This window comes from Macaca fascicularis, chromosome X (genome assembly GCF_037993035.2).
Source record: "Macaca fascicularis isolate 582-1 chromosome X, T2T-MFA8v1.1".
Taxonomy (NCBI): domain Eukaryota; kingdom Metazoa; phylum Chordata; class Mammalia; order Primates; family Cercopithecidae; genus Macaca; species Macaca fascicularis.
This window is the reverse complement of record NC_088395.1, coordinates 119,901,732-119,913,448: the sequence shown is the minus strand read 5'-3', so window position 1 is coordinate 119,913,448 and position 11,717 is coordinate 119,901,732.

Here is an 11,717-nt window from a genome sequence, read left to right as displayed (position 1 = left end):
TGGGTTCAAGCAATTCTCAAGCCTCAGCCTCCCAAGTAGCTGGGACTACAGGTGCATGCCACCACACCCAGCTAATTTTTTGTGTGTATTTTTTTTTTTAGTAGAGATGGGGTTTCACCATGTTGGCCAGGGTGGTCTCGATTTCCTGACCTCGTTATCTGCCCTCCTTGGCCTCCCAAAGTGTTGGGATTACAGACGTGAGCCACTGCACCTGGCCTGTTTTCTTTTTCTTTTACTTGTTGATTAGTAAGAGCTCTTTATTTTTTTTCTGGATATAAGTCCCATATCATATATATGTTTTGCAAATATTTTCTCCCATTTCTGGATCATTTTAAACTTTCTTGATGTTATTGTTAGCAACACAAAATATTTTAATTTTGAAGAAGTATAAAAATCTGTTTTTTTCTTTTGTCACTTGTGCTTTTGTTTTTGTATCTAGGAAGCCTTTGCATAAACAAGGCTAAGAAGATGTACTACTCTACTTCTAAGAGTTTTATAATTTTAGGTCATACATTTGGATACATTAACCGTTTTGAGTTACCCTTTGCGAAAGATGTTTACGGTGGTGCCAACTTCATTATTTTGCATTTGGATATCCAATTGTCCAATAGCATCTGTTGAAAACCTTATTCATTCTTCCATTGAATTGTCTTGGCATTCTTGTTGAAAAGAAATTAGCCATAAATATGAGTTTATTTCTACACTCATATACTATTCCATTAATCTACATGCAGATTCTTATGCCAGTAACACACCGTCTTTGTTATTTTGGCTTTGTAGTAAGTTTTGAAATCAGGAAGTATCCTCCAATTTAGTACTCAAAAAACTTTTATTATTATTATTATTCTGGTTCAGTTGCATTGTCAATTTAAGGGGGAAAAAAAGGCAACTAGGAGTTTGAAAGAGGTGGCACTAGCATTGTAAACCAATTTAGGAAATAATGCATTTTAACAATGTTAAGACTTCTAATTCATAACCACTAGATGTGTTTCCATTTTTTTATGTCTTCTTTAGTTTCTTTCAACAATGTCTTATAATTTGCAGAATGCTTATTTTGCACTTATTTTGCTAACTTAATTCATAAGTATTTTGTTCTTTTCGATGCTATTGTAAATTGTTTTCTTAATTTCATTTTTGAATTTTCATTTCTTGTGTATAGAAATAAATTTGATTTTTGTATATTAATGCCATATTATTTTATCTTTCTGAACTCATTTATTAGTATTAATAATTAGGATTATGATTAATTAGGATTTTTAACATACAAGAATATATGATCTGCAAATAGAGATAGCTTTACTTCTTTTTTTTTCTCTCTTTCATTTCATTTTCTTGTTTAATGGCACTCACTAGAATATCCACAACAATATTGGAAATAAATATCGAGTGCAAATCTCATCTTCTTTCTGATCTTAGGGGAAAAATGTCAGTTATTCACCAGTAGGTATGGTATTAGTTGTAGGTTTTTCTAGATGCACTTTATCAGTTTGAGGAAGTTCCCTTCTAGTCCTACTTTATTGAGAGATTTTTATTATGAAGCAGTGTTGTATTTGTGAAATGCCTTTTTATGCATCTGTTAAGATGATCATGGGATTTTTGTACTTTATTTTTATGGTTAATATTAATCAATCATTGACTGATGTTCATATGTGGAACCATCCTTGTATTCCTAGAATAAATCCCACTTAGTCATTGAGTATAACTCTTGTAATGCTGCCCAATTTGGTTTGCTAGTCTTTTGTTGAGGAATACTGTGTCTATATTCATAAGGGATATTCGTCCATTGTTTTCATGTCTTTGTCTGGTTTTGGTTAATGAATAATACTGGATTCATAAAATGAATTGCAATGTTTGCCCTTCTCTATTTTTGGAAGGGTTTGTTAATAATTATTAATTTAAAAAAATAGTATACACCAGTAAAGCCATATAGGCATAGGATTTTACTAGTGAAAAGTTTTAAAATTACTAATTCAATCTCTCTTTTTTTTCGTTATTAGTCTATTCAGATTTTCTATTTCTTCTTAAGTCAGTTTGACAGTTTGTTTCTTTCTATGGATTTTGTCCATTTCATCTAACTTGCTGGCTTAGTATTTTTTATATTTTATATTTTTTGAGGGCAATAGTCAGTAGTCATATCCTTTTTTAAATTCCTGATTTTAGTAATTTGAGTCTTCTCTCATCTTTTCTGAATGAATTTACCTCAACCTTTGTCATTTCATTGATATTTACAAGGAAACAACCTTTAGTTTTGTTGATTTTTTTCTATTGTTGTTCTATTCTTTATTTGATTTATTTCTTAGCTGTTCTTTATTAGTCTGTTTTTCTGCTTGCTTTAGGTTTTGTTTGTTCCTCATTTTTTAGTTTCTGAATGTGGAAGGTGAGGTTATTGATTTGAGATGGTTCTTTTTTCTTTAATATAGGCATTTATTGCTATAAATTTCCCTATAAATATGGCTTTAGCAATATCCCAGAGTTTTGATGTTTTTTCATTCATCGCAAAATATTTTCTAATTTTCCTTGTTATTTTTTCTTTGATGCATTGGTTATTTAGGGGTGTGCTGTTTAAGTTCCTCATATTTATAGTTTAAAAATTTTCTCTTACTATTTCTAATTTCATTATACTGTGATCAGACACATACTTTGTGTTATTTCAATTCTTTTAAATTCATTGAGGTGCTTTATTTATTACATAGCATATGGTCTTGTCTGGAGAATGTTTCATGTGCACTTGAGAAGAATGAGCATCCTGCTCTTGTTGGGTGGAATGTTCTATAGATGTTTTTAAGTCTAGTTGCTATGCAGCGTTGTGCAAGTCTTACCTATTTTTTTGGTATTCTACCTAGTTGTTATAGTAATAATTATAAATTTGATAGTGAGATACACAAACTGTTCCTTTTGAATTTTCTGTTTCTCTCTTTGTGCCATCGTCAAATATATTTCTATATATAAGCCCAAAATGCAATTATGCACATATTGTTGTATGCAATTATTTTAAAATGTTAAGAGATAAAAGGAGAAGAAATATGTAATCAATCTCTTTCATATTTACCTAATAATTAACGTTATTGGTAGTCTTTGTCTTTTTATGTGTGTGGGTTCTAATTTTTGTCTTGTTTCAGTTAGTCTCAGCTTAAAGAACTTCCTAGAATATTTCCAGTCAGGTAGGTCGGCTTTCATAAAATTCTTTTATATTTTGTTACCTGGGAATGTCTTTAATTTGCTGTCATTTTTGAAAAGTAGTTTTGTTAGCCATGTTTTTGTTGGACTTTTTAAAATTTCTTCACTTTTAATATATCATCACACTGCCCCTGGCTTCACTTGTTTTGTTAATGAGAAGTCAGCTGTTAATCTTATTACGATTCCCTTGGACATGGTAAATAATTTTTCTCTTGATTCTTTTGTGCTTTTCTTTAACATTTTGACTACGTTAGCTCTTGATGTAGATGTCTTTCCATTGGTCCTTCTTGGCTTTATTGCACTCTTTGAATGTGTAGATTGTTTTCCATCAAATTTGGGAAACTTTTATCAATTATTTCTTTGAATACTTTCTGCTACTTTCTCTTCTTCTCCCTTGTAGACACTCTCATTATGCATACGTTGGTGCCCTTAATAGTGTCTGGCATTTCTCAGAGTCTGTTCATTTTTTCTTTTTTTCCTCTTTGTTCGTCATATTGCATAATCTCTACTGAGCTACCCTTAAGTTTACTATTTTTTTCTTCTGACAACTCAAATCTTCTGTTGAGTCCATGTGGTGAACTGTTCATCTCAGTTATTGTACTTTTCAGCTCCAGGTGTTCAACTCCAGAATGTCCATTAGGCTTGTTTTAGTAATTGGTATCTTTATATTGGAGTTTTCTAGTCAATAAAGCATTGTCATAATGCCTTACCTTAATTTTTTTTTAATATATTTATTTATTTATTTTAATTTATTTATTATTATTATACTTTAAGTTGTAGGGTACATGTGCATAACGTGCAGGTTTGTTACATATGTATACTTGTGCCTTGTTGGTGTGCTGCACCCATCAACTCGTCATTTACATCAGGTATAACTCCCAATGCAATCCCTCCCCTCTGCCCCCCCGCCATCCCCATGATAGGCACCGGTGTGTGATGTTCCCCTTCCTGAGTCCAAGTGATCTCATTGTTCAGTTCCCACCTATGAGTGAGAACATGTGGTGTTTGGTTTTCTGTTCTTGTGATAGTTTGCTAAGAATGATGGTTTCCAGTTGCATCCATGTCCCTACAAAGGACACAAACTCATCCTTTTTTATCGCTGTACAGTATTCCATGGTGTATATGTGCCACATTTTCTTAATCCAATCTGTCACTGATGGACATTTGGGTTGATTCCAAGACTTTGCTATTGTGAATAGTGCCGCAATAAACATACGTGTGCATGTGTCTTTATAGCAGCATAATTTATAATCCTTTGGGTATATACCCAGTAATGGGATGGCTGGGTCATATGGTACATCTAGTTCTAGATCCTTGAGGAATCGCCATACTGTTTTCCATAATGGTTGAACTAGTTTACAATCCCACCAACAGTGTAAAAGTGTTCCTATTTCTCCACATCCTCTCCAGCACCTGTTGTTTCCTGACTTTTTAATGATCGCCATTCTAACTGGTGTGAGATGGTATCTCATTGTGGTTTTGATTTGCATTTCTCTGATGGCCAGTGATGATGAGCATTTTTTCATGTGTCTGTTGGCTGTATGAATGTCTTCTTTTGAGAAATGTCTGTTCATATCCTTTGCCCACTTTTTGATGGGGTTGTTTGTTTTTTTCTTGTAAATTTGTTTGAGTTCTTTGTAGGTTCTGGATATTAGCCCTTTGTCAGATGAGTAGATTGCAAAAATTTTCTCCCATTCTGTAGGCTGCCTGTTCACTCTGATGGTAGTTTCTTTTGCTGTGCAGAAGCTCTTTAGTTTAATGAGATCCCATTTGTCAATTTTGGCTTTTGCTGCTGTTGCTTTTGGTGTTTTAGACATGAAGTCTTTGCCCATGCCTATGTCCTGAATGGTACTACCTAAGTTTTCCTCTAGGGTTTTTATGGTATTAGGTCTAACATTTAAGTCTCTAATCCATCTTGAATTAATTTTCGTATAAGGAGTAAGGAAAGGATCCAGTTTCAGCTTTCTACTTACGGCTAGCCAATTTTCCCAGCACCATTTATTAAATAGGGAATCCTTTCCCCATTTCTTGTTTCTCTCAGGTTTGTCAAAGATCAGATGGCTGTAGATGTGTGGTATTATTTCTGAGGACTCTGTTCTGTTCCATTGGTCTATATCTCTGTTTTGGTACCAGTACCATGCTGTTTTGGTTACTGTAGCCTTGTAGTATAGTTTGAAGTCAGGTAGTGTGATGCCTCCAGCTTTGTTCTTTTGACTTAGGATTGTCTTGGAGATGCGGGCTCTTTTTTAGTTCCATATGAACTTTAAAGTGGTTTTTTCCAATTCTGTGAAGAAACTCATTGGTAGCTTGATGGGGATGGCATTGAATCTATAAATTACCTTGGGCAGTATGGGCCATTTTCATGATATTGATTTCTTCCTATCCATGAGCATGGAATGTTCTTCCATTTGTTTGTGTCCTCTTTTATTTCATTGAGCAGTGGTTTGTAGTTCTCCTTGAAGAGGTCCTTCACATCCCTTGTAAGCTGGATTCCTAGGTATTTTATTCTCTTTGAAGCAATTGTGAATGGAAGTTCATTCATGATTTGGCTCTCTGTCTGTTATTGGTGTATAAGAATGCTTGTGATTTTTGCATTTTGATTTTGTATCCTGAGACTTTGCTGAAGTTGCTTATCTGCTTGAGGAGATTTTGGGCTGAGATGATGGGGTTTTCTAAACAGACAATCATGTCATCTGCAAACAGGGACAATTTGACTTCTTCTTTTCGTAACTGAATACCCTTGATTTCTTTCTCTTGCCTGATTGCCCTAGCCAGAACTTCCAACACTATGTTGAATAGGAGTGGTGAGAGAAGGCATCCCTGTCTTGTGCCAGTTTTTAAGGGGAATGCTTCCAGTTTTTGCCGATTCATTATGATATTGGCGGTGGGTTTGTCATAAATAGCTCTTATTATTTTGAGATACATTCCATCAATACCGAATTTATTGAGCGTTTTTATCATGAAGGGCTGTTGAATTTTGTCAAAGGCCTTTTCTGCATCTATGGAGATAATCATGTGGTTTTTGTCTTTGGTTCTGTTTATATGCTGGATTACATTTATTGATTGGTGTATGTTGAATCAGCCTTGCATCCCAGGGATGAAGCCCACTTGATCATGGTGGATAAGCTTTTTGATGTGCTGCTGGATTCGGTTTGCCAGTATTTAATTGAGGATTTTTGCATCGATGTTCATCAGGGATATTGGTCTAAAATTCTCTTTTTTTTGTTGTGTCTCTGCCAGGCTTTGGTATCAGGATGATGTTGGTCTCATAAAATGAGTTAGGGAGGATTCCCTCTTTTTCTATTGATTGGAATAGTTTCAGAAGGAATGATACCAGCTCCTCCTTGTACCCTGGAAGAATTCAGTTGTGAATCCTTCTGGTCCTGGACTTTTTTTGGTTAGTAGGCTATTAATTATTGCCTCAATTTCAGAGCCCGCTATTGGTCTATTCAGGGATTCAACTTCTTCCTGGTTTAGTCTTGGGAGAGTGTATGTGTCCAGGAATTTATCCATTTCTTCTAGGTTTTCTAGTTTATTTGCATAGAGGCATTTATAGTATTCTCTGATGGTAGTTTGTATTTCTGTGGGGTCGGTGGTGATATCCCCTTTATCATTTTTTTATTGCGTCTATTTGATTCTTCTCTCTTTTCTTCTTTATTAGTCTTGCTAGCAGTCTATCAATTTTGTTGATCTTTTCAAAAAACCAGCTCCTGGATTCATTGATTTTTTGGAGGAATTTTTGTGTCGCTATCTCCTTCAGTTCTGCTGTGATCTTAGTTATTTCTTGCCTTCTGCTAGCTTTTGAATGTGTTTGTTCTTGCTTCTCTAGTTCTTTTAATTGTGATGTTAGGGTGTCAATTTTAGATCTTTCCTACTTTCTCTTATGGGCATTTAGTGCTATAAATTTCCCTCTACACACTGCTTTAAATGTGTCCCAGAGATTCTGGTATGTTTTATCTTTGTTCTCATTGGTTTCAAAGAACATCTTTATTTCTGCCTTTATTTCATTATGTACCCAGTATTCATTCAGGAGCAAGTTGTTCTGTTTCCATGTAGTTGAGTGATTTTGATTGAGTTTCTTAATCCTGAGTTCTAGTTTGATTGCACTGTGGTCTGAGAGACAGTTTGTTATAATTTCTGTTCTTTTACATTTGCTGAAGAGTGCTTTACTTCCAACTATGTGATCAATTTTGGAATAAGTGTGGTGTGCTGAGAAGAATGTATATTCTGTTGATTTGGGGTGGAGAGTTCTGTAGATGTCTATTAGGTCCACTTGGTGCAGAGATGAGTTCAATTCCTGGATATCCTTGTTAACTTTCTGTCTCGCTGATCTGTCTAATGTTGACAGTGGGGTGTTTAAGTCTCCCATTATTATTGTATGGGAGTCTAAGTCTCTTTGTAAATCTCTAAGGACTTGCTTTATGAATCCAGGTGCTCCTGTATTGGGTGCATATATATTTAGGAGAGTTAGCTCTTCTTGTTGAATTGATCCCTTTACAATTATATAGTAATTGTCTCTTTTGATCTTTGTTGGTTGAAAGTCTGTTTTTTTTTTTTTTTTTTTTTTGAGACGGAGTCTCGCTGTGTCTCCCAGGCTGGAGTGCAGTGGCGTGATCTCGGCTCACTGCAAGCTCCGCCTCCCGGGTTCACGCCATTCTCCCGCCTCAGCCTCCCAAGTAGCTGAGACTACAGGCACCCGCCACCACGCCCGGCTAGTTTTTTTGTATTTTTAGTAGAGACAGGGTTTCACCATGTTAGCCAGGATAGTCTCGATCTCCTGACCTCGTGATCACCCGCCTCGGCCTCCCAAAGTGCTGGGATTACAGGCTTGAGCCACCGCGCCCGGCCGAAAGTCTGTTTTATCAGAGACTAGGATTGCAACCCCTTCCTTTTTTTGTTGTCCATTTGCTTGGTAGATCTTCCTCCATCCCTTTATTTTGAGCCTATGTGTGTCTCTGCAAGTGAGATGGGTCTCCTGGATGCAGCAAATTGATGGGTCGTGATTCTTTATCCAGTTTTCCAGCCTGTGTCTTTTAATTGGAGCAATTAGCCCATTTACATTTAAGGTTAATATTGTTATGTGTGAACTTGATCCTGTCATTATGATGTTAGCTGGTTATGATGCTTGTTATTTGATGCCATTTCTTCCTAGCATCGATGGTCTTTACATTTTGGCATGTTTTTGCAGTGGCTGGTACTTGTCATTCCTTTCCATGTTTAGTGCTTCCTTCAGAAGCTCTTGTAGGACAGGCCTGGTGATGACAAAATCTCTCAGCATTTGCTTGTCTGTAAAGGATTTTATTTCTCCTTCACTTATGAAACTTAGTTTTCATAAGGGAATTGAATTTTGTGATCTAAGTCTTTGGTCACTGCAATTGTATCTGCATTAGGGGGAACCCCAAGTCCAGTAATGCTATGATTCTTGAAGACTCATATGGGTAATGCCTTGGTGTTCTTGGGAACTCCCTGAATTGCCAGGCCCAGACTCTTGTCATCTCTCCTTACATTTTCCCAAACAAATGGAATCTTTCTGTACTGAGCAGCCTGGATGTGGGGGAAGGATGACATAAGCACCCCTTGGCTACCACGACTGAGACAGTGCTGGGTCAGACCTGAATCCAGCACAGCACTGGATCTTGCCCAAGGCCTGTGTGCAGCCACTACCTGGCTACCACTAATGTTTATTCAAGGCCCAAGGGTACTTTAGTTAGCAGGTGGTGAATCCAGGAAGGCTTTTGTCCTTTCCTTCAGGGTAGCAAGCTCCTACCCTGGCCCAGGGCAGGTTCAGAAATGCCATCCAAGAGCCAGGACCAGGAACCTTAGGAATCTACTTGGCGTTCTATTCTACAGCAGCTGAACTGGCATCCAAGCTTCAAGACAGAGTCCTTCCCACTCTTCTCTCTCCTTTCCTCAAGCTGAATGAGTCTCTTCTCTTCCCATGGCTATCATTGCCTCAGGCCCCACAGCGAGTACGGACAGGCTGCTGCAGATATTCACTCAAGGCCCAAGTGCTGTTCAGTCAACTTTTAGTGAATGCTGCCAGAACTGGGTCTCTCCCTTCAAGGCAGTGGGTTCTCCTCTCTCTCAGGAAGGATCCAGAGATGCTGTCCATGGGCCAAGGCCTGGAATTGGGAACCCCAGAGAGCCACTTGTTGCTCTACCCCACTATGGCCAAACTGGTACCCAAGCTGCAGCACAAAACCCCCTTTACTCTTTGCTCTCCTTTTCTCAAGCAGAAGGATTCTCTCCCTGTGGCCACCATAGCTAGGAATCTGCTGGGTCACACCTGAAGCCAACACAGCATTGGGTCATACCCAAGGTCCACAGCAGTACTCCCTGGCTATAAGTGATATTTATTCAAGGCCCAAGGGCTCTTTGGTCAGCAAGTGATGAATATGGCCAGGACTGAATCCTTCTCTTCAAGGCAATGAGTTCCTTTCCAACCCAGGCTATGTCTAAAAAAATGTCATTTGGGAGCTAAGACCTGGAATGGGGACCTCAGGACTCTGCCTGGTGCCCTATTCTACTGTAGCTGAGCTGATGTCCAAGTTGCAAGATAAAGTACTCTTCATTCTTTTCTCTCCTCAAGCAGAAAGAAGGAATCTCTCCCAGAGCTGTAAGCTGCACTGCCTGGAGTTAGGAGTTAGAAGAAGGGTGACACAAGCACTACCCTGGCTGCCCCAGCTGGTGTTTCACTAGGTTATGTGCACTCCATGTCTGTTTTTCTAAGCCTAGCACAGAACCAGGACTTGCCCAGAAATGGCAGTCCTGTGGCTTACCTGTCTTTCAAGTTTTTGAGACCCCAGAGCACTTTAGTCCATGGTGATGGGACTAGCTGAAACTCAGGTTCTGACTGCTGGGATGGGCAATTCCTTTCTGGCTAAGGCTGGTCTAAACGCTCCCTCTGAGGGCACTGGCTGAATTCTGTCATGTACTGCTTTCCACTGTGATAGGGCAGTATTGTGTTCCAATGTAAAGTCCCACAACCACTAAACTCTCCCTCTCCCTAGGACACAGATTCTGTCTCGATGCCACGTGGCAGGTGCTGCTGCTGAGGCGTGAGGGAGGGGTGTTGTTGGCAAATCAAGACTGTCTTTCCTACCCTCTGGAGTGCCTCTTTCCTTCATATGATGTTAAGACCAGGTACTGTGATTGCTCACCTGAGTTTTGGTTCTTATGTAGGTGCTTTTTTTGTACAGATAGTTGTTCAATTTGGTGTTCCTATATGGGGGACAATCTTTGGAGGGTTGTATTTAGCCATCCTGCTCCCTTAGATTATCTACTAGTGATTTTAAAAAGGTTTTATTCATGACTTGTGCTCTGTTATTTTTGTAAAAAGAATTTAGGAGACTTTTTGGGCAATAAAGCACATTACTTTTTTTTTTTTTTAAACTTACACAGCCTATTGATTTGATACTCTAAAGATGAATGAATCAGATGTGTATGGTTAACATTTCCTGTTTTATTGGATAAAGATGTGTAGTTTTCCGACCTGAAAATATTGGAAAATTGACCAAGATGAATTTTGCATAATTCAAAAATTTCTTGAATTACTACTGGATATGTAACTAGAAAAATGATTTTTTGCTCAAATTTCAAATGCATATGATGTTGCAAAGATGCATTATAAAGAAATAGGTTCCTAAAATCAAATAAAAATTACCCAAAGCAAATTTAATAGTTACCACAAATGCAAAAGATATCATCAATAGCTCTCACTCAATTTCAAAAATGCATTTTCATGTACATAAAACAATAATGCAATTTGTTTGGACTTTTCTGCATTAATGATGATTTTAGTTAAAATATTTTGCAACTGGTAAGTTATGGTTGGTTGAGGTAAAAATATTTTTTATTTGAAAAGATTTATATATTTTTCAAAGTCCTTCCATATACAATATCATTTGAAAGTTTAAATATTGCCATGAAATATGAAAATAAAGTATTACTCTCATTATATAGAGAATTTAAATGACTTTTCCAAACCATACAGTGATTTTTAACAAAGTGAGTATGCAACTCACGTCTAGTGCTTTTTACATTAACATAAAACTTCCCTATAAAGTCTAGTTTAGACTGGCAAGTCTCAGGAGACAAAAAAAGTTACAAGATTTTTTTTTAGCTATCTAAATTATAAGGCCTCAAACATTTTAACTTTCACGTGTTGTTTACACTTGGATACTTCAACACACACACAAAAAGGTATCTAGTACATAGGTAATTCACATAGAGATAATTTTTGAAACTATGAAGGCAAGTAACTTCTCTGAGGAGAAGGCCAGGGCAGAAGTTAAGAAAATGCCCACCTTATTTGTCTTTGTTGATTTGCAATGAAATAGCTCTCAAATGTTAGAGCTTGTCTATTTCTTCAATGAATAATTTCATTTTTCAGTACTTAAAGCCACTACTCCCATTTAATATACATTTCCTTTCCTTGTGCTCTGTTCTGTCTGTCTTAGGCTGTTGGGATAGATAGAATTCTTACGATACTCCCACAACATTCCTTTCCCTTGGTTATTCAATTAAATACCACTCTACTT